Source organism: Lontra canadensis, unplaced genomic scaffold (genome assembly GCF_010015895.1).
Source record: "Lontra canadensis isolate GAN:19392208 unplaced genomic scaffold, GSC_riverotter_1.0 scaffold16, whole genome shotgun sequence".
NCBI classification, from domain to species: Eukaryota; Metazoa; Chordata; class Mammalia; order Carnivora; family Mustelidae; genus Lontra; species Lontra canadensis.
In genome coordinates, this window is record NW_022631010.1 from 8,132,532 (window position 1) to 8,155,806 (window position 23,275).

A 23,275-nucleotide genomic window follows, 5' to 3' on the forward strand; every position below is an offset into this window, starting at 1 on the left:
AAATTCGCTTCTCTGACATTTAAAGGCCGGCCACTGGTTCACGGTCTCAAAGCACAACTCGGAATGTGTGCTGACAGTGTGTGCCAGAACTCCATCACTGAGAGTAAAATCAAATTTCTCCAACTCTCAAAGCAAACCCATTGGGAAAACTATAGCCTCCCAACCCCAGGTATAGGATACAGCACGGCCTGGTCAGCACCATGCAGCAGAGCTCCAGGGTCTGCGCAAGAGCACGTCCCCAGAACCCAGAAGCCCGGTACATGCACACGGGGGTGTGGGCACGGGAGTCATTAACCAGTGGGCCTCAAACGTCTTGCTCTGTAAAATAATGGTGTTGGCCTACATCTGTGGTTTCAGCACTTCTGTTTTTCATAATGCAACAAGTATTCTCAAATTAAATCTTATTTGAGGACTGGCGGGGATGGGGGGAGGCGGATCATAAGTAGGTGTATGATGTCATTAAAATGGGGACTGCATACGCTTCACTGTAAAGTTTTAATACATATTTTCCAGGAAAAACAATCCAAAAAAAAAAAAGTCCAATCAGAAAGTCAAAGAGACCATAACTTAAAGAACTTTGCTGACAGCAACAAGAAAAACACCTTTACCCAATTTTCTAGCAGCAGCCTTCAAATGCTGCACTATATTGTACCGCCTCCGTTATCACTCTTTGGGGATTCTCACACATCTAACAAAATGCTCTGATTTTGAATTAAAGGAGGAAAAAAAAATAGCAAAAATCAGGGGCGCCTGGCTGGCTCAGTGGGTTAAGAATCTGCCTTCACCTAAGGTCATGATCTCAGGGTCCTGGGATCAGACCCTGTGTCGGGCTCTCTGCTCAGCAGTGGAGCCTGCTTCCGCCCTCTCTCTTTGCCTGCCTCTCTGCCTAGTTATGCTCTGTCAAATAAATAAGTATCTTTTTAAAAAAATAGCAAAAATTATTACTTCAAGTCCTTTAAAAATATCCAATTTTAAAAATTTAATTCTTTGTGTTAAAAAAGTATATGACCTACTTAATAGAATGGCTAAAACAAAAATTAAAACTAAGGTGCTACACCACATGCTGCTAAGAACACAGAGTGACTGGAATGATCATACACTCCTGGGTCAGGATGTAAAATGAATGAACTTTGCTTTGGAAAGTTTGGAAAAACTTCCAAACACTTTGGAAAAACATTTTGGCCATTTCTTACAAAGTTAAAAGATACATTTACCCTATGACCCAGCAACAGCACTCCTAGCTATCTACCCAGAGAAATGAAAACTTACGTTCAATGAAACACCTGCACATAAGTGTGTATGGTGGCTTTATTTGTATTAGCCAAAACCTGGACTCGTTCACCTTTAGCCAGTGAATGGATAAACCAACTGTGGCATAACCCTATTAATGAGGTCATTCCACACCCACCAGATAAGGCCGGTAGAAAGAAGCTTAATAATACCAACTTCTGGCAAGACTGTGGATAAACAGGGACTTCCCCACTCTGTTGCCAGAGATGTAAATTGGTTCAAACTCTCAGCAAAACAATTTGGTGGCATCTAGTAGGTTGTAGACGTGTTTGCACTATGATTCAGCAATGCCGTGCCTCAGCATCTTGACCCTGCTTTTAATAGTACACAACCAACACATCAACAGAATATGAAAGTTCTGAGGCTCAAACAGAATTCAAAAAGAGCACTTAAAATGAACTCTATCTAGCCGCTTAGATCAAGATGCCTCGAGAACATTCCTGAATGAGCGAGCAGGCTGCAGAATACAGACCACATGAGATCTATTACTTAAGGTTTTAAATCATGCAGTCAATACTGAATGTGGGACTGAATGTGGCTTTATTGGTATATAAACATGTAATACCAAAGTAAAAATACAAGGGGTGGCTCAGTCACTTGAACTTCCGACCCTTGATGTCAGCTCAGGTCATGATCTCGGGGTCCGACGATGGCTTGAGATTCTCTCCCTCTGCCCCTCCCCGCCCTCTCCCTATTTAAAAAAGAAAACAAAAACAAAAAACAGTAAAAATATGGGAGAGAAGGGAAGGAGAGGACACTAGCAAAGAATACAAAGAGGATATCTAAAATGTTTTTATTTTTTTAAAAGAAAGACCTAAAGCAGAGGCACCTGGGTGGCTCAGCTGATTAAGCAACTGCCTTTGGCTCTAGTCATGATCCTGGAGTCCCAGGATCAAGTCCTGCGTCGGGCTCCCTGCTCAGTGGGGAGTCTGCTTTTCCCTCTGACCCTCCCTGATCTCATTCTCTCTCTCTCTCATTCTCTTGCAAATAAATGAATAAAATAAATGAAAATTAATAAAAATAAAAGACCTAAAGCAAAGACAAGAGCATGTTTAGATTTATTAAACCTGAGTATCTGGTATGAGTGTTCATCCTTTCATTTTCTTTGTATCTGAAATTTCACAATTTTACAAATTTCACAATTAAACTCTTACCAAAGGATACACAAAACAGACACACAAAACCTGGTACAAGTAGTTGCCTGCAGAGAACGGAGCTGCAGTCAGACAGGAAGGAGACCTGATTGCCTTGTCTGTCCTTGGAAGCTCTCAGACTCTGTTCTATGTAGACCCACTATCCATTTTCTTTAATTATAAATAAATTTCATGTCCTCGTCACCTCCAACCCTACCTCCCTCTCATGGGGGAAAACGTCCATCTAAAGTATTTTCATCTAAGATAAGGCAAGGCTGCTGAAGAGGCGATGGCATGTCCAGCCCTGACTGTGCCCTGGATGGGCTCTGGCAACTCAAGAGGTCATTTAACCTGCCAGTGCCTGAGGGTTGGGCCACTTCTAAGACTCTGCCTTCTGTGAAAACACAAACATGTCTCTGTAAACCAGGGATCAGAAGTCCTAACGATGCCACTGGGAGCAGGAAGTGGTTCTCCTGTGGCCCTGGCAGGAAAACTTCCAGGATGTATGAAAACCATTCCACACAGACCATCTGCGGGGTTGCCTCATATCCTCTGTGGAACAAAGTGGGCAGAGATGTATACGGATAGCCGTGGTCTCTCAATGCTAGCTGAGGGAGGAGGGCAGGAAGTGGAGGGAGCGTCTTCAGATGACTTGTTTTCTTAATGAACTAAGAAGTGGAAGTCATGGTGGAGAGGAGAGATGGAGGAGGACACTGGAGGAAAGAGGAGTGAAAGGACTCCCATAAGGAAAAAGAAAAAAAAAAGTCAAGGGTCTGGCTGAGCCCAGAACTTGTAAATAGGTGAAGGAGAAAGTCACTCTGATACCTGGTTTCTCTCCAGCAGAGTGTAACAGGAGAAGAAACATGGAAAAACTAAAAAACGGGACTGTGCCACTGAAGAAGCCTTGGTAAGTCACCCAGACAGTTCACTGAGAAAACCAAGATGTCAGTAAGAGGACAGTCACATGACTCCCTGTACCCACAGCGGGTACAAAGAGTGCGGAAGGGAAGAGGAAGCCAGAGAATGCCAAAGTGCCTGAGGAAAACAAGAACCAGGAGAGAATGAATGAGACCTAATGAAGGACAGGATGTGTGCAGAGACTCCCCAAGTGTCATATGGGAGAGGGAAAGGCTCAGGAGAGCTGAAGTAACTCAAAGTAAAACTGCCAGAAAGGATCCCGTGAAGGGAGGGTGAGGTTCAGAGGCCTGAGGAGCCAAGAACTCAAAAACAATGTTAGAAGAAACAGTAGGAGGAAAGGGAGCAAAACAGGAGCCAATGTTCTCATTAGGTAGGAATGGTCAAGAAGTTGGTAGATGAAGGCAAAAAGGTAAGCGGAGGGTCGGGGCACAGACTGGGGTGGCCTTCAAAATGGCAGGCATTATTGAATCCTAGAAGGATGTAACATCCAGAGAATTCCCCATTTATACTTCAGGTCTTTGCTTAAATTACCAGTTCCTCAGAAAATCCTTCCCAGACCCCTTAAAATCCAAATCAAATCACACACTTCCCTTTGCTCTTCCCTCTAAACCAACAACCATAATTCATACCAAGTATCCCTCGTTGTTCAAACAGATGTTCTTCCTGAGGTCACACAGTGAGGAACCCACGTTCTTCTGAACCTACATGGTTCCTAAGTTTTGGCTAACAATAAAATACGATTTCAGAGAACAGAGGGTATACCTAAAAATTATCCAGAGAGCCACCAGGTCAGGAAGGCAGTTCTCAGGTAAACTGGCTTCAGAACACCTTACCACACATGTTTAAAAAGTAGTCTGCTTGGGGTGGGGGAGAAGTCTGTGTGGCTGTAAGAATTCCTAATACTGTCAAAATTCCCTTTACTTTTTTTTTTTTTTAAGATTTTATTTATTATTTATTTGACAGAGATCACAAGTAGGCAGAGAGGCTTTACTTCCTAATTTAATGTGGTTCTCACTTTATTGCTGATGGGAGTCTAGTCATGTATAAGCTTTCTTATAAAAAAATGTGAAAAGTCAGGGGCCGCCTGGGTAGCTCAGTTGGTTAAGCAACTGCCTTCGGCTCAGGTCATGATCCCGGAGTCTGGGGATCGAGTCCCACATTGGGCTCCCAGCTCCATGGGGAGTCTGCTTCTCCCTCTGACCTTCTCCCCTCTCATTCTCTCTCTCACTCTCTCTCTCTCAAATAAATAAAATCTTTAAAAAAAAAGAAAAAAGTGAAAAGTCTAGGGGCACCTGGGTGGCTCAGTTGTTAAGCATCTGCCTTTGGCTCATGTCATGATCCTAGGGTCCTAGCATAGAGCCCCACATTGGGTTCCCTGCTCAGCAGAAAACCTGCTCTCCCTCTCCCACTCCCTCCTGCTTATGTTTCTTCTCTCACTGTCCCTATCAAATAAATAAAATCTTTAAAAAAAGAAAAAAAAGACAACATTTTTTAAAAATGTGAAAAGTCTAAAAGAGCACAAATAAAATGCATCACTTATAACTCATTCAACAAATCTTAAGATTACTGAATAATTAATGTTCCTTCAGTAGGCAGGCACTTGGATAAGCTGCTAGTGGGAATAATAATTGGTTTAACATTTCTAATGGCCATTTAACAACATCAAAAGCTCTAAAAATACATATAGCCTCTGACCCAACAATTCTACTTTTAGTGAATTTAACAAACTTATTAAAATAGGCTCAGTTTTTTAATTATGAGAACATTCACTAAAATAATGCGTAGAATAATCCAAACCTGAAGGGGAAAATATTAATGCCTAAACTGGTTGGTTAAATTGTGGATACATTCTGGGGCATCTGGGTGGCTCAGTCAGTTAAGTGTCTGACTCCTGATTTCAGCGCAGGTCATGATCTCGGGGCCATGAGATCGAGCCCCTTATCAGGCTCCACACTAGGCATGAAGCCTGCTTAAGATCGTCTCTCCCCAGGGCACCTGGGTGGCTCAGTCAGTTGAAAATCTGCCTTCCGCTCAGGTCATGATCCCAGGATCCTGGGATTGAGCCCCTCACCCAGCTCCTTTGCTCAGCAGGTAATCTGTTTCTCCCTCTGCCCCTCCTCTCCACTCATGCTCTCCTGTACACGCTCACTCTCTCTTAAATAAGTAAATAAAATCTTTTTAAAAAAAATTCTCTGCTACCCTCCACCCCTCTCCCCCTGCTCTCACATAGTCTCAAAAAAAAAAAAAACAAAAAACTGTAGATACATTCTCAGAACACTGTGGGGATTTAAAAACTGGTAACAGAAGTACTCACTGACATGGAAGGAAATGTGCTGAGTGTATCCCTGAGTGGAGGAAAAGGAAGGTTACGAAACATACATGATATCCCCATTATAGGGTGTGCATACACAGACAAAATGAAGGGGAAATGCCCAAGTGTTTTGTGATTTTCTGATTAACTCCAGATGACAGGATTATGACTTTTTGCTCCTATTTTTCTACAGTATGTATCATTTTAAAGATTTTAAGATTTTATTTATTTATTGGACAGAGAGAGAGAGAGATCACAAGTAGGCAGAGAGGCAGGCAGAGAGAGAGGAGGAAGCAGGTTCCCTGCCAAGCAGAGAGCCCGATGCAGGGCTCGATCCCAGGACCCTGAGATCATGACCCAAGCTGAAGGCAGAGGTTTAACCCACTGAGCCACCCAGGCGCCCCATCATTTTAAAGATTTCTTTAAAGTCATCTCCACATCCAATGTGGGACTGGAACTCATGACCCCAAGATCAAGAATCACAGGCTCTACAGACTGAGCCAGCCAGGTGCCCCTATTTTAATTTTTAAACCTGAAGTCATTGCCTATGGACAATATAAAGTAAATACACAGGCAAGACAAACCAGAAGGAGAAAGTACAGCACTCCAATCCCTGTAACAAGATGCTCAGCCTCTCATTTCCAAGGACTTGCTGACAGAAGCTGAGTAAAGAGACCAAAGTATGGTCAGAAGGGAGGCGTTCTCAATGTTCTGCAAACTTACTGTGCTCAGGGACTCCTGATTTTCCTCTATTTCCTCATAGCCCTATATTCTAACTACTTCTAAAGGCTTTTGTGAGTTGTTTTTTGTTTTGTTTTGTTTTGAGAGTGAGCAAGAGAGAGAGCAGAAGTGGGGGGTGGGGTGTTGGGCAGGGAGCAGGCAGAGGGAGGAGAAGCAGACTCTCTGCTGAGCAGGGAGCCCTGTGTGGGACCCAATCAATCTCACGGTCCTGAGATCATGACCTGAGCTGAAGGCAGCTGCTTAATCAACTGAGCCACCAGGGCATCCCTAAAGGCTGATTTTATCTAAAAACAGTAGTGTACTTCTTCAGATTTTTCTGGGTCATCAAATTCTTTATTTCAAAGAAATGAGGGCGCTGGGGTGCAGACTGCAGAGCTGGTGGTGTAGCCCAGTAACACAGGGTCTGTTCTGATGGCTGGGGGAGGAGACACGGCCTGGCCTGTGTTACATGTCCGTGTGTGGGTAACAATCTAAGCACAGAACAGACTCTTTCGGTGGAGTGTGGTCATGATTACCATGGTTGTATACTCTGCCTAACTTCTCTCTTTTCCTGGTATGTGCTTTCCCTGATGGAGGGGAGCAGCTGCCATAACCTAATTTCCCTTCCCTGGAAGGTGGAAGGGAGCCAGATGTGGAAAAATCCAAAGCAGAAATCCACGGGCTGACAACGAGCACGAGCTGAAGGTCCTAAGGGGATCCGGGGGCTCCACGCTGGAAGCTCAGAACCAGCACAAAACCTAAATAAAACTAATAGCGTCCATCCAAGGGTCTCAGAGCCAGAGGGGCATTGTAAGTACTGAACTGCAAGTTCTGGTTTCGTATGGCAAAGCTAAAACAGAATAATACCTGCATTTTTGTTAAAAATAAATAAATAAATAAATAATAATCATCATTAGAAGGACTGGAACATATTTATTGATGAGATTTTTCCATACCAAAGTCAGCCAAGGACTTAGGCAATTTATCAACAGCTGGTCTTAATCCAACACTAACACACTGATTTTATAACCCATCCCACCGAAAAGGACAGCGCTCACCTAATGTGCTTGGAGTCCCTTCATAGTAACTGTTCCATAGTAACCATCGTCCTTCCCTTCTTATGTAAGCTCCCTGATCTTCACCAGTGTTTACATAGGTTTTTGAAAGTACCCATTTTTTCCAGTAAATATTTAATTCTCTTGTTGCAACTGATCAAACTATCAACAATGAGCATTTTATATAACATGTTTAGTTACGAGAAAGTGGGACACTGACGTCAACAGCACACAGTCTATAAACCAGACTCCAGAAATGCCAGACGCAGCCTCTCGAAATCAGCCACCAATAAAGCACACTTCCTCACAGCTCCAAGTCTTTAAACCAGTTTCTATCCAAGTCCGTCCACATGTACGGATCAGCTTCTAAAATGTGCCCGCAGTCAGACCCGGGCACCTGGTCGGTGGGCTGCCGCACGGGGCGGAGCTGGTACTCTCAGCGATGACTGCCCGGACCGCTAACTATCACCTGCATGCTCCGGGTAACACACTAACTGGCAGGCCTTCTCACTTCTCAGCTTTGCAAACTTAATATTTAGGATCTGTATGGGGTGAGGAGGAGGCGGGGAGAGGAATAACCAACCGTTTGGCTAGTTTCCTAAACTGCCAAGAGTCTCCGCACTGATGGAAATGGATTACGTGTGAGGCCATCTGCCATCTCAGTGACTGGAACAGTGAGTGAATTATAGAGACGTGATAATTATCAAACTGGGCATGAGCACTCGGAGAAAGGAACCCAAAAGGGCCAGAAATGGTCAGAAATGAATTTGGGGAAGTGGGACTTGGGGGTGGGGGGGTCAACTTCGGAGGACAGAGTCTCCTGAGCGGTGAGCCGCCATGGAGACCAAGGTAGGCCGAAGTCTGGCAGCCTCTAGGCCACGAGAACAACTTAGCCACAGCATACAATGGGCGGGGGGGTGGGGTGGGGGGGGCGAAAACCCCTTGCAGGGTCAAAGGAGTCCGAGTAAATGCAACACAGCTTTACGAAACATGAGCTTCTGGGCAGGTAAGGAGAACAGAAAGAGTCCACTGCTAAAAAATCTCAAGATGGAAGGTCAAGAAGCTACTGTGTTAATCCAAGTACAAGGATTCTGGCCACTGGGACAGTGGATGGGACAGTGAGAAAAAGGGATAGAGCGAGTGAGCTGAATGAGAAAAAATAAAAGATTTAGTGTCAAAGAGGACCTCTAAAGAAAGAACAAGAGTGTCTCCTTTAAATAAGGAAACGGGCTTGATAAGGCAAGTAATGAACAAAGTCTGGACATGCTGAATTTGAGCTGGGGGTGGTATGTACACCCGGCAAGCACCCATCGAAGACCAGAGATCTGAGAGAAGTTCTGCGCCCAGAGCAGAGAAAGAGAGGTGTGAACTGAAATATAAAGACTGTAACTGAAACTGAGAGCTGAGAGACCATGTATTTTACAGATACTCCCCCAGCAGAACAGTCTTCCCCTCACCTCCCTCATGGTTAATAAATATTACTTTTAAGAATGGATTACATATAATTTGATACTGGCTTAAGGAAAAAAAAAAAACTGCACACAAAAAAAGTCAAATCCACAAATGCTCACCGTGGTGTCATTAGGTGGTAGGATCATCAAAGATCTTCCTCCTAAATTCTTGGAATTACCGTGTTTGTTTTTTGTTTCTTGTTTCTTGTTTTTTTTTTAAATAGTAAGTATAGACTTTCTATTAGAAAATGAAAAAAAAATTTAATGATCCCCTTTTTAGCATTTGTGAAAGCACTTATAATTGTGAATTTTAGTTTGTAAGTTAGAAGTAAATAAATAAAAGTACCACCGACATAACATTCTATACCTACCATACTGAATAAGTTAGTTTTGACAAAACAACCTGTTTGAGAGAACATTTATTAATAGGACTGTTAATTTTTGCAGCTTCCCTATAGGACAATTTGTCAAAATTTAAAATACAAAAAAATCTTAAGCACTGTACCCAACAATTCTACTGCTAGAAACTTACTTACGGGTATTCTCCCTAAAATATGTACAAGAAATTTCACTGCAGTATTGTTTGTATTAGCAAAACATTTAAAATAACCAAAATGCCTATCGAGCTTTGGGATAGGGGGTAAGTAATGTAATAATATCACTACTTAAATTATGGAATGCTAGAAAAAGAGGGCTTCAGTCTTTACCCCCAGGGTTCAGACCTTGGACCCAGACAAGGAGCCTCAACTGGCGATAAGTACTCAAATTTTAATGATAAAAAAAGTCAAAAGCATATAAAGGAAAATGAAAATATTTGCTTCCTACCTTATCACTACCCATTAGTAGAAAGACTGCCTGTTTTCTACTTTAATCTGCTTACAAGGAATTTGGCCTAAAGCAGTCTATTAACTTATCATTAGCATTAACAGAACTATTAATTATTCCCACGATTGCATTTAGACTGTTGGGAACATGTGCAAAGACAAGGTCAAGCACAGATGAATTCTAACACTAAAGGGCTGTCAGCACAACTGCATGGTGAAATGCAGAACGAGAAAGACTGGGTTTCAGACGCACCTAAATGCCGCACCGTGGACCTGTCCATATGCTTTCCGTTACAAGCCGCTGAGCTACATTTCCTCGTGCTGCTGCGGTCCAAGCTCGAAACCACAGGGGGATCCCGGTTAGCAGAGTCAAGACCTAGCTAAAGAAAAACAGATGGTAAATAAAAACAGAGCAATAATGAACCTACCAGGAGGCACTCCGCATGAATGGAGTCTACTTCTCACTCATTGTGGCCAATCCTAGAACCTGTTCTATTACACGTTCATTCTTAAGGAGCATCTAGGAGGCCCCAGCCAGCCCCTGGGCAGGATCACACACGGCACCTTCTTGCCCTTCAACATCGGCTCTTCATCTGCACTGAATATTTTAGAAGATGGTATTTTAGAATACATGGGAAAAGCAATTTTGTACTTAGTTGGGGTTTCTTCCCGGATAATCTTTGAAACTCTATATTCCCTAGCATAAGACCTCAATTCTTTACCAAAAAAAAAAAAAAAAAAAAAAAATCTTTTTACGTACTTCTCTAGTGTTCTCTAGTGCTCACTGTACTGAGTACCTCTTAAAAATCTTTAAGATTTTATTTCTTTGAGAGAACAAGCTCAAAGAGCAGGGGAGGAGCAGTGGGGAAGGGAGAGGGACAAGCAGATTCCACCAAGCACAGAACCCCACGCAGAGCTCAATCCCATGACCCTGAGATGATCATGACCTAAGCCAAAACCAAGAGTCAGATGCTCAACCGACGGAGCCACCCAGGAGACCCAGGGACCTGTTAGAATTAATAAAGGGATGGGGCACCTGGGTGGCTCCGTGGGTTAAGCCTCTGCCTTCAGCTCAGGTCATGATCTCAGGGTCCTGGGATTGAGACCCGCATCGGACTCTCTGCTCAGCGGGGAGCCTGCTTCCCCCTCTCTCTCTGCCTGCCTCTCTGCCTACTTGTGATCTCTGTCAAATAAATAATCTTTAAAAAACTTAATAAGGGGAGATGTCATTGATGTGCAGTAGGAAGAAAGCAGGGGACACTATAAGGGGGAGCCAGTAAAAGTCAAGCACAGGAAGAATTGTCAATCACAGACCCCAACAGAAGAATCTCAACAGGAAAGAATTATCAATGATAGGGCTCAAAACAGAAAGACAGTACACTGCAGCCCCTACAAGAAATCTGCAACCCTGGCCAACTCAGTCCATGACAAGCCACCATCACCCTGACCTAGTGTCTTCCTCCAACAGGTTTTGCTACAAAGCCACCCCTCCCAACTTCTTCCTTCTCCATAAAATAATCCTCCTCTCTGCTGTACCTGCCTATGGTTTGTCCATGGTTTAATGGACCAAATAAACTCACTTTTTCTGGTAAAAAACTTATTTTGAAGGCTAATATTATTTGGTGATTAGAAGTGGGATCCAGAAGACTGCCAACAACTCCAAGGCTGATGAACAAAAAGGTACCCATATCCACAGAGCTACCTGAGCTCACTGCTTTCTCGCCAACCCTAGAACTTGAACGTAATTTTTCTCCTGGATTTTGAGCTCCATTCTCTGTTTTAAGCTCTCTAAGAATTATTTGGCATCTGTTTTAAGGCTTTGTTCTTTATAAGAATGTTCATTTGGCTTTCGGTCCAGCTTCTGTTATGAACCAGGCTACTCCGACTGAAACTGTGCTAGCCTTTTACCCAACTTCTTGGGAAGAGGGAATATTATCAGGAATCTAAAATTGCTTGTCTACAAAATACAATTTCTAGACCAACGGAGGCAAAGAGCGAAGAGGGCTTCTGAGGCCTTTTTCCTTCCTGTCTTCTATGTCTCAGGATGTGTAGCAGCTATCTTGTGTTCACTCCTGAACTTCCCTTTTCCTCTGAAACTCTCCCCACTCCCTCCTTTCCTGAACATAATAAAAACTGCCCCTTTAAAGTTAAGTCTTCTGAGGATCTGAAAACCCAAATCTCTTATGTTCCCTGGACCAAGGCCAGACTGTGCACCAGAGTTGAAGAGTTTCCTAAAATGACTCAGAACTCACATTTGCTAAAGAATTTAACACACTTATTCCAACTTACCACCCCGGTTTCTAAGATTTGTATCAGCCAAGCCATGCGCTGGTTGGGGAGGACCATGCCAAACGCTGGATGAAATTAGCCCCATGAGAACATCCTAAAACATTTAGAGAAACAAACCCCTAACTTTGGCAAGATCCTAGAACGCTCACTGGAAATCTCCACCGGGCAATTACAGTAGCTTTTCCTAAGCCTGTTGACTGGAACAGAATTCAGATTTGCACACAACAGCCTGATGACCTGGTCGTAACTACTATAACCAACTCCAAAGTGTCTCCGGGGAAGATTCTAGTCTTCCTTTAGAGAATCCACCTGGGTAGCATTTAGCTCTCATTTACTAACAGGCTAAACCAGGATTTTTTAGTTGAAGGAGCAGCATGGAATGGGAAACTGTGTCCACTCCACATTTAGCTAGCTTGGCAAACCAACTCACTCACACCCACAAGGGCCACCTGAAAGAAAGACCACTAAACTCTCGATTTTCAACTCTGGCCAATGACGGCCCCTAAACAGACCAAAACCCCTTGGTTTCTGCTATAGGTGCAAAGGGCCAGGGCAATGGGAAAAAAGACTGTTACAAACCTAAACATTCCAGAAGCCTTCAGCCCTCTTGCCAGCCTTTCCAACGTCCTCCTAATTCCCAGCAATGGGGCTCCAAGGACCTACAGGGGCTCTTCCCAGTCCCCATTCTTAATTGGCCTGAAGAAACCACTCTCCAGACTGAGAATGAAATCTCTTTGTCTTACTAACCCCTCAGCTATACATTCTCTGTGCGCTATACCACTCCTGGAAAGCAGGTCCTGCAGGCAACAGAGCATGAAAAGAGCCCAAATAGTTGGGGGGGAGAAGGGGGTTTCTCTCATAAACCTCAAAGGTTCCTGTCTGCACCTATTCCTTTTCGGTTAGACCCTTGGAGAGATTCCCACCCTTTTCTCCTTAGTTTCTCCATCCCATTCATTCACTGGGACAAGATTTCTTAGGAAAGTATTATGCCAGAATTTCTCCCGAAAGAAGCAAATAACTCTAGAATCAAAATTGCCAACCAGGTGGATTAAATGAGCCTTCAGCCTCTTCTGTTTGCTCCATCTCTGATGGCACGATAGGGGAGTCTGGGAACATGGCTCATTTGTCCCCATCGAGTCAGCTGACACCCTCTTTATGGGCAGATTCCTCAACTGATACTGGCAGGATTCACAGCACGCCTCCCACCAAGATTCAAACAGATCCCTCGCCACCTCTCCCCAGAACAAATGCCCTATAAATAAAGAAGCCCTTTAAGGCATCAAGCCCGGAGTAGGAGACCACAGACTCAGGGCCTTATCACCCCCTGTGCTAGGCCCTGGGAGCCCCTACTTTACCTGTGAGAAGACCCCTGGCCCAGGATGGAGGCTAGTCCAGGACCTCAGAGCAATAAGTAACATTATCCCTGGGCGCCCTGTTGTTCTCAACCCCCACACACTGATGTCCTTTCCCACTAAAAGCAAATCCTCCTTCCCTGTGATTGTTCTATATAATGCACTTTCAGTATTCCGGTTCATCAGGACAGTATCTTCTTGCTTTCACCTGGGAAGAACAGTAATAAACCTGGACAGTAAAGCCCCAGGTTACACAGGCAGTCCTTCTTAACTCCTTATAAACCTTAAAAGCTGATTTGGAGGATATAAACTTTCCTGCAGGCTCTAGTTGGTTACAATACGTATTACGTTCTGCTTTTCTGCTCCTTTTCTTAAACATCTTCACAGGAGACAGCATTCATCTGTTAAAAACTTTTGGCCTCAAAAGGACATAAAATTGGGGCACCTGGGTGGCTCAGTCGGTTAAGCATCTGCCTTCGGCTCCAGTCAGGATCCCGGGGTCCTGGGATTGAGCCCCGCATCGGGCTCCCTGTTTGGCGGGAAGCCTGCTTCTCCCTCTCCCTCTCTCACTCTCCCTGCTGTGTTCCCTCTCTCGATGTCTTTCTCTGTCAAATAAATTAATAAAATCCTTTAAAAAACAAAACAAAACAAAAGGACATAAAGTCTTCAAAGACAAATTGCAGCTTGCACAAACTCAGGTTCATCTTAGGGCACCTGATCTCAGAACAAGGACTACATTTAGACTCAGGTTGGTTTCACCAGCACCCTGAACTTCCCAAAACCTAAACTAAGTGCCAATTACGAAGTATTTTGGGGCTGTCTACTGTCGAAACTGAGATTCCAAACTTCTCTCTTACAGCTCAACCATTGTATGCTTTACTTGAAAAATGACAAACCTGACCCTGTCATTCAGAAAGATCGAGAAGACCTAGCTTTGGAGACTTTAAAGAAAAGCTTAATAAAGCCTCCTGCCTTCGACATCCTAATGATCAACTTCCCTTTTCCTCATTGTGTGTGAGAAGGAAGAAAATGCCTGGAGTACTTACCCAAAAATATGGGAGACCATCACTGACCCACAGGATAGGAGAGCCAACCACTGGAGCCTGTGCCCAGGGATGTCCCTTCAGCCCCCCCTCAGAACCATTCCTGTCACTGCCCTTCTGGTTCAGGCCCATGAAGAAAGAGTCTCAGGACTCCCTCTAACCAAGCTTGTGCTGCCTGCAGAAACCCCCCTAAAATCTCACCACACTCAGCACCTCAGTCAGCCGCCTCACCTCCTAGGAGACCCCCCTGCTACCTGCTCGTCACAGAACTCCTTCTCACAGCCATAACCGTAATTAAGCCTGCGATTCTCCTCTCCTCCTTCACGGAGGAGACCCCTCATAACTGCCTGAGACCGACAGATCACCTCTGGACTTCCTGTGACAATTCCTAGCAAACTCCTCTAACCAAGGCGGATTTTTCGTGTTTTACCAATGGTGCTGGTTTAGAGGATGAGAATGACAAGTACCATGCTGGGAATGCTAGTGTGGCCCCTCTGGAAGGGACAGAGGCAGCACACTTCTACCTTTAGCTACTTGAGCCCCACAGGCTGTTTCACGCTCTCGGTCAAGCTTGTACCTTGGCCATAGATCAAACCACAAACATTTATACCCACAGCTGGTCTGCCTTCAGGTAGCTCAGCACTCTGGAATGTTACGCCAACAATGTGGTACCCTTACCTCCAAGGGGGATAAGATTAAAAATGGCTCCTAGGATTAAAATTCATTAAATGCCATACTTTTGCCAGCTGCTCTTTTACTGAATTTCCTGGGTATTCCAGATTCAACTCTTTGGAGGCCGAAGGAAACAACCCCCACGATACTGCCACCAAAACACTGCTCTCAAAGAAATCAAGAGCCAAACCTCCTTCACAGTCCAATGAGATGTTCTCCCAAATGAGGCTTTTGAAAAACTGACCAGAGACACCTGATAACTGGCCCCCAGAATAGGAAAAACAATACTGGGAATCTAATTATTGTTGCTTTGATAAAAAAATAAACAAACTGTGGTTTGGACCAAATAATCTGGCCCAATTCATGAACCAATACGGTGGGGAGATATAAATAAAGCCACAAAAAGTGCCTGCCTCACCTGCCCCATGTATCCAAAACATAATGCAAAAAATTCGCTCACACCACTCACTTGAAATTACCAAAGGGGCCATTCAAGATTTGGCAAATGGATTTCATAGAGCTACCCCCCCACCTCACGGATTTAAATATGTTTTAGTCATGGCTCTTATGTTTTCTCCCTGGACCACCGCTGTCTCTTGCACCCGAGGCCACTGCTGTTTCTGTAGCTAAAATTCTGCTAGAAAAAAAATCATCCCCATGCGGAGAACTCCTCTTTAACGTCACAGTGATGGAGGAACCCCTTTTAGCAGGCAGGTGCTTCAGCAAGTCTGTGCCCCTCGGCCAGTTTTACACTTCTGCCCTCAGATTGGTCCAGTGTGCTAAGGGCACTATTAAGATTCAACGGGCAGGGGCGCCTGGGTGGCTCAGTGGGTTAGGCCGCTGCCTTCGGCTCAGGTCATGATCTCGGGGTCCTGGGATCGAGCCCCGCATTGGGCTCTCTGCTCGGCAGGGAGCCTGCTTCCTCCTCTCTCTCTGCCTGCCTCTCTGCCTGCTTGTGATCTCTGTCAAAGGAATAGATGAAATCTTTATTAAAAAAAAAAAAAAAAGATTCAACGGGCAAAATTGCCATTGGTCCTTGCTAACTCAGACCCAGCCCTTCAGACTTTGACCCTCTGAAGTAACCGGAGAACTACCGATGCACTCGGCCCCCGCGACCTTTGACCCATGGTTGACAGAGATACACTTGAACTGTGTAAAAGCCTCGCAGCTCCTGTTGAAAATAACCAGGCGCACTCTGGAGATGAAAACTTCAGCATCACACCTTGCACCTGGAAATTTCATCTACAGTAAAAGACCTTCAGAAAGACTCTCTTCAGCCTCCCTGGAAAGGCCCCTCCTAGGTGCTGCTAACCGACCCAGGTGTTGCACTCACACAACCTGTCGAAAGTCAGCAAACCCTGACTGGACCTCCACACTGCCTGCTGACCTGAAGGTAATGATTTCCTGGAATTGAAGCAGACGCATCTGATGAGACTGCTTCCCCCAAGATGTCCAGCCCTGGCCTGTTAGAAGGTTCAGGATTCACAAAGTCTCTTTTTCATCTGGACTATTAATGGAGTCTAGATTCTAATCCAAAACTCATGGTTTCTGAATTATCGACTTTACTATATTATTACATTTGGTTAGAACAGTTCTTTCGAGATAACAATACTCTTTTAAAGTGTCTGCAGAGTTTTGCTGTTTCGCAAAAAAGCCCACCAGCTATTGCTTCATATTTGTACCTGCACTGTACCTTCCCAAATGAACTCAGTTCATTCTTTTTTTTTTTTAAAGATTTTATTTATTTATTTGACAGAGAAAGATCACAAGCAGACAGAGAGGCAGGCAGAGAGAGAGAAAGGGAAGCAGGCTCCCTGCTGAGCAGAGAGCCCGATGCGGCACTCGATCCCAGGACCCTGAGATCATGACCTGAGCCGAAGGCAGAGGCTTAACCCACTGAGCCACCCAGGCACCCAACTCAGTTCATTCTTAAAAGTGCTCCTGTCCTATTCATTATTCTGTTTTCGTGACTGGCTCAAAGGGGTGACTTCTAGTAGGCATAAAGAACTCTGGGTTTGCTTCCTATAGAGGGAATTTTCTCCCCTAAATTGGAATCAGTGCCAATGAGTATTTTTAGTTAGCTCCTTTCAAAGATTTTATTTGAGTCATCTCAACACCCAGCAAGGGACTCAAACTCACAACCCTGAGATCAAGGGTTGAACGCTCCACCAACTGAGCCAGCCTCGTGCCCCTAGATGGCTACTTTCAGATCTAGGATTCTGGTTTAGAACCATCACCCAAGGGTGCCTGGGTGGCTCAGTGGGTTAAGCCTCTGCCTTTGGCTTGGGTCATGATCTCAGGGTCCTGGGATCCGGTCCCATGTCGGGCTCTCTGCTCGGTGTGAAGCCTGCTTCCTCCTCTCCCTCTCTCTGCCTGCCTCTGTCTACTTGTGATCTCTGTCAAATAAATAAAATCTTTAAAAAAAAAAGAAAAAGAACCATCACAGAATTTGGAACTGTCATGTTACTTTTGATTCTGTACTTGTTGCCTGTCAAACTTTTGTAAAAATGACATACCCAGGGGCACCAGGGTAGCCGAGTCGGTTAAGTGGCTGCCTCTGGCTCAGTTCATGATCCCAGAGTCCCAGAATAGAGCCATGCGTTGGGCTTCCTGCTGGGCCAGGAGCCTGCTTCTCCCTCTCCCTCTGCCTGCCACTTCCCTTGCTTGTGCTCCTCTTTCTCTCTGTCAAATAAATAAATAAAATCTTTTTTTTTTAATTAACATACCCAATAAAGAGACAATCTCCAAGGCTTACAATCTGGGTAACTATGCATTAGAAATGGGAGATGCCTTAGAGTTCTCCCTGCACCCTCTCCTTGTTACTCAAAAGTAACCTCAGTAGGTTTCCAGTCTGTAGAATTTTCTCCCAGTGTGGGACATGACACACAGGAAAGGTCCATCCTAGCACTGAGGGACAAAAGCCACTAAATTAGAAGAATCTGACTACTGATCAGTAATGCTTTTGGAGAAAGATCTCAATCAAAAGGGGGAAATACGAAAATTTATAAAGGGAAACTTCACTAAAGTAGAGTCAGGAAGTTAGAAGGGGGAGCCGGTATCACTGAATGCCAACTATAAGAAGTATAAATTACAACCCTAACAGAAGAATCTCAAGAGGAAAGAATCATCAATAAGGGCCCCAAGAGGGGAAATGTACATAGTATCTCATCTAAGAAATTAACCACTCCTGCAACTCAGCCAAAGACAAACCCTCACATCACCCTGAACTCCTACTTTTTTTCCAAGGATTTCTGACTTCCTCATTCTCCATAAAGTAACCCTTTCCTCCTTTGTTTGTTGGCCATAGCTTTTGTGTCCAAAGTTGCAAATCTCGGTTAATAAACCCATAAAATAACTTTTATTTTTCAGGTTAATGTATCATACCTGTGCACTTTATTTTCACAACCACCCTCAGAAATGACTGGACCCACACTTTACAAGTAAGAAAGCCAAGAGGGTTGAGGCCTGGTCAAGGTCCTGGAGCTCCTGTGTGACAAAATTGGGGTCAGGGACCATCACGCCTATGACGACTTGGCTTTATGACTCTACACTGTGTTCAATGCCAGCACCACAATACCCCACCAGTGCTGTTTGTGGTGAAACGGAGAGAAGATGTGATTACTTAAAAATCACTTTCTTTTAGGGGCGCCTGGGTGGCTCAGTGGTTAAAGCCTCTGCCTTCAGCTCAGGTCATGATCTCAGGGTTCTGGGATCGAGTCCCGCATTAGGCTCTATGATCAGCAGGGAGCCTGCCTCCTCCTCCTCTCTCTCTCTGCCTCCCTCTCAGCCTACTTGTGATCTATCTGTAAAATAAATAAATAAATAAATCACCTTCTTTTAAAGCCCCTTACAAATGTATTGTGAGGGTGCTTATAGAAAAAAAAAGCTGGCTCGTACTCTATTTATTAAGCTGGATTATCAATAGGTACACTGATGTTCATTTTATTGTTTTACATACCCTTATACCTGTGCCTATGTTTCACAATAAAAACAAACCCAGAGCCTGACCTGGGGCAGCTGTCTCTGGTACACCAGTCAGAAGTCTGGCCCACCAGTGTAAAGAAAAACACAGGTGAGTTTAGCCAGATACCAAGTTTCCTGTTAGAAAAAACAGTTCCAGGGGTGCCTGGGTGGCTCAGTGGGTTGAGGTTCTGTCTTTGGCTCAGGTCATGATCTCAGGGTCCTGGGAAAGAGCCCCACATTGGCTCTCTGCTCAGCAGGGAGCCTACTTCCCCCTCTCTCTCTGCCTGCCTCTCTGCCTGCTTCTGATCTCTCTGTGTCAAATAAATAAAATCTTTACCAAAAGTTCCACTGCAAACTTTTTTTTTTTTTTAATGCTGCAACTTTTTCTACTGTTTGTTCAGGAGTTAGTTAGCATCACAATCACTGATGGCCTTGAGGCAAATAATCATACAAATGCCATCACACTTGTATCAGTGCAGCCTTCAGGAAGCCTCCAGGGATCCTATTTTTTTTTTTAATTTCAGAAACTAAACATTGGTCTTTTGCTGTTTGGGGACAAAAAAATTACTACTCAGTTTGAAATAATGAGCATATGAATGGAGAAACTGTTTTTCTCTTGCTAAAACGTTGCATTCAGGGCGGAAGAGAAAGGTAATTTATTTCCAAAAATAAAATCTGCATAACCATAAATCCATTCTAAGCTATGTTTATTAAAAATTTAAAGATTCAGAAGAAAAGCACCAAGGCAACATCCACCAGTGAAGATTATGTCAAGAAGAGGAATAATGGAAATACCAGGGAAAAAAGTAACCAAAGAAACGCTTTAGAAGAACAGCTTATTTTCAGTTAAACTGAAATTATGTATGTTGTCCTTTGAGAAATGCAAGTTGCACAGTATGTGTAGTATAATCCCATTTTTATTAAACGTATAATTATACAGAACATATTTGTGGACATAAGAAAGGGCTGGGAAGGATAAAGAGCAAACTGCCGGGAAGTGCAGGGAGGTAAAAGAGGCCCGTGTGACTTTTAAAATTTGCTCTATCCAATTCTGACAAGTTAGAATTATTTTCCAACATGTGTATGCTTCTTTCATAAATCCTTTAAAAGGCTAAAAAATATTAATTAAGAAAAAAGCTGCCATGAGGGCAAAGCTGCGGATTACCAAAATGTCACTTCAGCTACAAATCAGAGAAAAATTGTCAAGGGACAAGGGCAAGTACTATGACCCCCATGAAGATTTGTTTTTGGAAAGCATTTTTTTAAGCTGATTAGTAAAACCAGGGTTTGGAAGGACTGGCGTTCTACTCCACTGGACTATCAGACACCAAAACACAGAATCGGGTCAGAAGTTCTAACACTGGAAAAATACAAGTGTATTTTTGAGAGAAAAATTAAGCAGGAGGAGCCACTCAACAAAAGCAAGACTGAGTTATCAGTGTGCATCCTTGAACTTCTGTCCCAGCACCAGCCAGCACCCTTCCCCTTTGTATGCCACCACACTCTGGAAATGTGAAGACCTGCCCTTCGCACACAGGGTTAGAAGGCTGAGATCAAAGCCAAGGCCCCTGTGAGCAGTTCAGAGGAAACATCACTTGCAGCTCAAGGACGTACCACGTGACTTTCCCCCTGTAAAGGCCACTCTGAACGCACTCGAAAATATTTACAGCTCTTCTCTAGTTTCTTAATTGGGATATGCAAAGGTACTAAATGCTACAGTTTCAAGGTTTTGATTTCACAGAGAAAAACACACACACACACACACACACACACACACACAAAATTTGGGGGGGGAAGTGCAACAGACATATATATAGAACTGTTATCTTTGTATTTTACCATTTCCTTAAAAAAGGATGTTAATACTTCAGAAGCAGGAAGGACATAGCCCTGGGGCCAGTACCATTCTCAGGCCAGAAACTGAGCAACCAAATCATTTTGTCAATTCCATAGATGCCAAAAAGGCTGACAAAATACCTACTCCTAAATCAAAAAACAAATACCAAACCTCTTCCATGAAACTTAAAATACTTGAACAGGACAAAGGCTATCTTCTGAAAACGAGAGCAAAACACAAGATATTATGTATTACTCTTCATGCTCTTACTTGAGTTTGTATTTTGTAACTGACTTAAAAGAAGCACATGTATGTACCCCAAAATTTAGGCAAAATGGGCAACTTTCTTAAAACAATTTTTTTAAATCCTGAACAAGTAACAGTACTATAATAGAGAAAACTACAAAAACAAAGAATTATGCTAAAAAAAAAAAAAAGACACCAGGCTCAAGACAAATTTATAGGCCAGTTTCATCCTAACCTTCCTGGTAACGAAATAGGAAATGGGAAACCTTCCCAATTCCTTCTGGGAAAACTGACAAGCCATCAAAGAAAGCACAAGAGAAGAAAACTGTATGTTAAATTCACTTGCCAGTCCTGGATTTTTTTTTTTTTAACTTTTGCATATTTGACATGCAAATAATGATACCTGGTTTCAATCTTGATTTCTTTGATCCATGCATCTATAGTTCTCTTATGAACTGTTAAAGTGCCTTTTGTCCATTTTTTTCAGTAGGTTTGACTTTTTTCTTATTCACTGGTAAGAGCTCCTTACAAATTATGGACATTAACCGTTTGTCATGTTGCAAACAATTTCCCCCAGAAAAAGTAAGACTTCTTTTTCCTTTCTGTTTATATCACTTGAAATAAAGAACAGCTTTTTCACCTCCCTAAAGTCCAATCTCACATCTTTTTGCAATTGCTTCTAATACTTTTGTACTTAGGAATCCCCTCCTCATTCCAAGATGAGAGAAATATTCACCTTCATTTTCATCTAGATGTTTTTGGTCAAAATAACTTTTAAATGTTTAACATCCATCCCTTTAAAAATGCATATCCAGGAGCAACTGGGTAGCTTAGCTGGTCAAGCAGCCGGCTCTTGGTTTCTGCTTCAGTCATGATCTCAGGGTCCCTGAATGGAGACCGGTGTCAGGTCCCCACTGAGCAGGGAGTCTGCTTGAGACTCCCTCCCTTTCCCTCTGCCCCTCCCCCTGCTGGTGTGTGAGCCCACCCATCCCCTCCTCCCCCACTCTCTCAAATAAATCAATTCTTTAAAAAAATAAAAATGCATATCCAATAAAATCATTGCTCTAGGAATATAACTAGAGGAGTATAATTATATTTACTTTAGTTATAGAATAAGTCGATACTCAATATTTAAGGGCTGGCTAACTAAATTATGACAATAAAATGCTTCACAATAAAACACTACAAAAGCCATTCAGGAAAACAGTCCCGCTCTGTTACTAAGTGGGGGGAGGGAGGGAAGAGGCAGAACACCCTCCCCATTTTTATATAAAAACTATGCTTGTTTGGTAAACAGGCAGTCTAGATACTTTACCTAAATATTAACAGTGATCCTTCCTGAGTGTCAGATTGTATTTGGGGTCCTATTTCTTTATACTTGTCTGTTTTACATTATTAATGAACATGTATTATATTTGTGATTAGAAAAAAAAAGCTTAAAACTTGTAAATATACATGCAAAACAAGCCAATAAAAATAATTTTGCCCACATGCTTAAGTTGCAACCATCTTTCAAAAAAATTAAAAATGCCTTTCCTTTGCTTAACACATTTAATCCCATATTACAAATAGGATAATAATGACTTAATTCAAGAAAAATGGAGGGTTGCCAATCTTCCTTAATTACCCAAAGATCTAAGGAGTAATGTCTGATTTATACTCCTGGCAAAATGACCGAATTAAAAAACACAGCCCAATGACAATTATCAGTGGTAATAAGTCAAGCTCAGCTAACACAAACCGTTCCATTTTTCCTTAACAAACTGTGCCTTAGCACGTGAACAAGTACAGCTAAGTTCAACTAAGCTGAAAAGCTAACCCCAAAACCTTCCCATCAGACTGGACGTGCTTTTATCCTCTAATGCCCCAATCTCTCTCTGAACAGCCCCATTCTCTGCCTCCTGGTGTGGGGGTGCTTGCTCCTTGACCCACCCAGATTTGACAGCTCAAGAGGGCTCCCCTGCTATTGCTCCCCGCTCCTGTACCCATTTCCACGGCCTCATTACTATGGAAGACAGGAATAATTCTGGAGTAGAATCAGGAGTGTGTGTGAAGAGGGATGACAAGATCCCCCCAGTGACCTGCTAACCCCAGAACTCCTGAAAACTTTTCCAGTGTCTAAGAATGATCACAATTAGATAATCCCTGTCATCAGACTGAAGTGACTCAGG

At 43.4% G+C, this 23,275-nt stretch overlaps 1 protein-coding gene across 4 annotated transcripts in view; it reads right to left on the minus strand.

The window, feature by feature from the left end:
- The window catches only part of SLC23A2 (solute carrier family 23 member 2), a 129,776-nt gene that overhangs the window by 92,794 nt on the left and 13,707 nt on the right, over nt 1–23,275 (minus strand). Inside the window, exon 2 of one of the 4 annotated variants that reach the window (XM_032859127.1) lies at nt 9,956–10,082. The exons of 1 other annotated variant lie outside the window; for it this stretch is intronic. The gene's annotated coding sequence lies outside the window, so the exon portion shown is untranslated. Of the gene's footprint in view, nt 1–8,998; nt 9,066–9,955; nt 10,083–23,275 lie in introns of those variants that run through there. 2 more of the 4 variants (XM_032859128.1, XM_032859130.1) reach the window with 2 other exon arrangements.